This window comes from Lathyrus oleraceus, chromosome 6 (genome assembly GCF_024323335.1).
Source record: "Lathyrus oleraceus cultivar Zhongwan6 chromosome 6, CAAS_Psat_ZW6_1.0, whole genome shotgun sequence".
NCBI lineage: Eukaryota > Viridiplantae > Streptophyta > Magnoliopsida > Fabales > Fabaceae > Lathyrus > Lathyrus oleraceus.
Window position 1 is genome coordinate 510,608,117 of NC_066584.1, and position 4,721 is coordinate 510,612,837.

Genomic DNA, 4,721 nt, shown 5'->3' on the forward strand with positions numbered 1-4,721 from the left:
TTCATTCGATTTGCCAAACAAAGTCCATTTTGAATTTCAATTTACTTAAATTTTTGTCTCCCTAAGAATTGTAGCCTCAAATTTACATAGCATCGCTAGATAACGATAAGTTTGACTGTTGGTCTCTGTGGGTTCGATATCTTTAAAACTACAACTGATTTTGCACTCTTGTGGATTATCCATATTAAGTTTTTGGCGTTGTTGTCGGGGATCAATTTAGTCAATATCGTAACTCTGTTGTTGCACCGTATAGACTAAGGAACTATTTGGTTATATTTACCTACTAGTTAGTTGGTTGTATGCCAAACACTCATTCTTCAGAGGACAAGCTAACATAACCCATCAATGAATTCGAGTGTTTTATTCACCTAAGATGCCAAATCAGACAGTTGTGTGTCCAGTTCGATATCCCATAAATGGTTGCTACAAACATAAACCGTCCTCTTAAGGATTTCGCTGCTCCGTCCCAAGAGGTGCCACACTTGAGTATTGCACCTCCTACCATCGAGGCACACAATTTCGAGTTGAAACCCGCTTAGTTACAAATTGTGCAGCAAAACTAATTCTCAGGAAATCCCATCGAGGATCCTAATCTCCATTTATCAGTGTTTGTGCAGTACGCATACACGATAAAAGCTAATGGTTTCAATCCATAAGCAATAAGACTCCGTTTTTTCCCACTTTCTTTAAGAGATTAAGCTAGAGGTAGAGCTTGGCTCCAGTCACTACCCTCAAACTCCATCACAAAATGGAATGAATTGAAGAAAGCCTTCTTAGCTTGATATTTCCCACCTAGCAATACTGTTATGCTAAGGATCCAAATTAATGGATTTAGACAAAAGGATGGAGAATCACTCTTTGAAGCATGGGAAATATACAAGGACATGATGAGACTCTGTCCACATCATGGCTTGGAACAATGGTTAATAATCCATACTTTCTACAATGGTCTCTTGTACAACACAAGGCTAACCATAGACACTGCAGCTGGAGGCACATTAATGGATAAACCCTTCAAGGAAGCTTATCATCTCATTGAGAACATGGCATAAAATCATTATCAATGGGGAAGTGGGTGAACTCCTATGGAGAAGTACCAAACAAAGAGCGACATGTGTGAAGTTAATGGCATAGACCATGTCAGTGCCAAAGTAGACGCCCTTTCTTAAAAGATCGAAAGTTTAACCATAACTCTTGCAGCTACCATAGTTGTGGTAACTCCAAATTGTGAGATATGTGAAGTTCCTGGACACATCACCTTCGAATGTCAATTATTGGTTGGAATCCCATCCGACCAAGTAAATTATGCCCAAGGGAACCCATACTGAAATACTTACAACCATCTTGGAGGAATCACTCTAATTTCTCTTACAAGAATAACAACACGTTATTTGCTCCCAGTCAACCATCACCTGGTTTTCAAAAGGAAGCACCTACTGCTCCTCAAGCACCCAAAAAGTCGAATCTCGAAATAATGATGGAAAACTTCGTCGCATTTCATACTCAACAAAATAAGAAATTTATGAATTAAAACATTAATACCAATGAGTTGGTGAAACAGTTGGCAAATAAGGTAGACACTTTAGCCACACATAACTAAATGCTAGAGACACAAATCTCTCAAGTGGCGCAGCAACAAGCAGTTACTGATGCGCCCGTTGGCATGTTTCCAGGCCAACCACAACCAAACCCAAAGGTCACACCAACGCAATCACACTGCAAAATGGAACAGAATTTGATGGCCTAGTTCATCCAAGAGATAAAAACCCGATGATGGTTAAGAAAGATGATAAGATAGACAAGTGACCATAAAGAGTAAATAACAATAACCCTATAGGAGATCCAAAGAAGACAAATAAATCAGAACCTAAAGAGAAAGATCTCCAAGAGAAACCTTATGTTCAACCAGCTCCATGTCAACCACCCGTTTCGTTTCTACAAAGGCTAACAAAGTCAAAAACTGAAGGTCAATTCAAGAAATTTGTTAAGCTGTTAAAACAAAGGAAATTTCACCTGCCACTTTCCCGTATCATGCAAAGCACAATCGTAGTGCCTCGTGTGCTTACCATGCTAGGCATAAAGGGCATTATACCGAGGATTGCTGGGTTTTTAAAGCTAGGGTACAAGAGCTTATTGATCAGAAGATTTTGTCCTTCTCTGGTGAAGGTACCAATGTCAAGATTAAGGAGGGTGAATGCAGTCATTGATGAAGAATGCTCAGAATTGAGGTTGCATCTGTAGAAGAATAATGAGGCCAATCACGCCAGCAATCATGTTGTCTTTCAATCTTTTCATTTATAATTTTTTTTGTCAATGTATTGTTCAATTGTGAACTTGTTTGTGTTTGAATAATAATCATAATAAAATAAACCTGCATGTTTTGAATAAATCCATTCGTGTTCACTCATATTTTATTTCATTCGTATCAAACTATTGCTCAAGCAAAATCAAAAGAGAATGATGCAAATAAAGTGCAGAAGATAACTACATGTATGCTTTTGAATAAGATCGTGTTGATGATGTAACGCATTGTTCAAATCCCTAAATACCAGAGATATAATAAAGATCATCCCTAGTCAACCCCTTTGATCCTTAAAGTAGGAGTTTCTTTATTTAGCGCATAAAACCCTCATGTTTAACCAGGGGCAGGGTAGTCTTCAGTTAGTTTGACCTTGCGCTCAAAGTTCAGAAGGATAATGTCCAATCAAGGATAAATCATATCATATCCTTATCAACAGGATGGAATCACAAATTCAGAATGGTTATCCCCTACCTCCCAAAGGAGTGAGACAATCACAACCCTATAACAAATCAAATAAGAAAATATCACAAAATTTTCTCCAATACAAAAAAAAGATGAGAAATGAAAAAATCAAAAGCAAAAAGAAATCCCGCTAAGTCGAGAATTTGAAAACAAGATTGACTTAGGCAAAAGTTAGGGCATCCCGGTGGATCGCAAATCCCAAAGGATCAGTCCAGGCAAAAGTAAGGGAAAGCAAAACATAAAGCAAACAGGAGGTCAATAATAAATACCTCAGCAAGAGCAGATCTTTGTGGCTACAAACAAAAGCAGAAGGTGAGTGAGTGTCACTTAAAACTCTCATTGGGTTCCTTAACCATCATCACTGATCTTCAAAATCCTTTTCTGAAAGATGTACGCTTGTTTCAAGCTAACTGAACGTAGGATTGCAGAACATCACGGAGAATGGATGGGTTATAATAGTTTTTGAGCCTTATATCCTTTCCTTTTGAAACTGTGAATCAGGCCACATTACAACCCTCAAAAGACCTAATTGAAGCAGGGTTTATTTCGAAAGCATACTATGGTAAGATCGCGTCAAAGCTTACTCCTAAAGATTTTGCTTGTCATTTGTATTGATACTGATATGGAATTGTAATAAGTGATTCATTCACTATATGTCATAATATTAGTGAACATACTTGAGTTTCAAAACTTGCATTAGCATGACATTAGGATTATCATTTTCAAAAATGAGCACTTTACTTGTGAACAAACAGTTGACATCAAGAAAACTTACATAATGGGAAGATTGAACATTTCTTCTGATATCTCATAGCTCAGAGCTCTTCAAGATTCAATTAATCTGGGGCAACCATGTCGAGATTCTACAAATCTCTCTGAATCAGCCAGTCAGAGGTAAAGATACTTCAAGGCTCATATTGGGGCAGGCCACCATAAAAGCACAAGAAGTCAAACACTCCCAGGAATGGTTAATCAAGAGAGTACATTTTCAAGACGCTGGGACAAGCCAACTTGAGATCTTCCAAAGATGAGGCCACCTTATAACCTATGATTGAGGCAATTGGTGCAGATACCCAACAGACTGGGGAAGAGGCAAGCTATGAAGGTACAAGCTCTCCCTATATTTCAGATCCAGTTCAGAGGAGTGACAACGATTTTTCAACTTGAAATAAGTGTCGGAGAATCATGTTTGTATGACCACTATCCTAGCCTAAAATTCCCACCACCCTATATATGAGCATCTGGCTTAACCATTGCATAAATCACCATCATACATATATCACGTTGTTCACTCATGCATATCATTCATATAACATAACATGAAACCGTGCAAATGAGAAAAGCCAAAAATCCAGTTTTATTGACTCACTCAAAGCCCAATCTTTGCTTGGCAAACCACAAAACTCTCATTACGTTACATCCATTATCAACAGGATTTTTTTGGATATTTTTGTATTTAATCCTATTCTACCTTGAATACCCAAAAAGTTGTCGCAATTCCTGCATTCAGGTTTAAGATGATTAAATACGGGCAGCTGTCATACCCCAACCCCTTTTCACTTTTCATCTAACCTACGACTATACTCATTCATGCCTCTTTCATGTGCATCATTCATTCATGATTAACACTTGCTAACAAGCCTCATAGATTCAATGCTTATGGTTGATAAAAACAAGGGTTTTGCTTGAAGATTATGGTATTGCACACCTTATGGGCTGAAACCCTAATTCTTGAATTTGCTCCTATGGGATCTTGTGTTTGACCTTCTGTGTAATTGACTTGACCTCTGAACCCTAATGGGGGTCCATGGCTTGAGATATTTGAGGGGATTTGTGCTTGGCTTAAAACCCTAATCGGGGATAGTTAGTATTCAAGTGCCTTATTTGGTTGACTTTTTTATCTGGGATTAATAAAAAAAACCATAGTTACTAGTAGCTTGAGATCTTGAAGGTTGTA

At 37.9% G+C, this 4,721-nt stretch overlaps 1 non-coding gene across 1 annotated transcript; it reads right to left on the reverse strand.

The window, feature by feature from the left end:
- Window positions 1-806: 806 nt before the first annotated feature.
- On the reverse strand, window positions 807-913 carry LOC127098814 (small nucleolar RNA R71). The gene has a single exon (XR_007793508.1). It is a non-coding gene; the product is annotated as a small nucleolar RNA R71 (small nucleolar RNA).
- Between the last annotated feature and the right edge of the window lie 3,808 nt (window positions 914-4,721).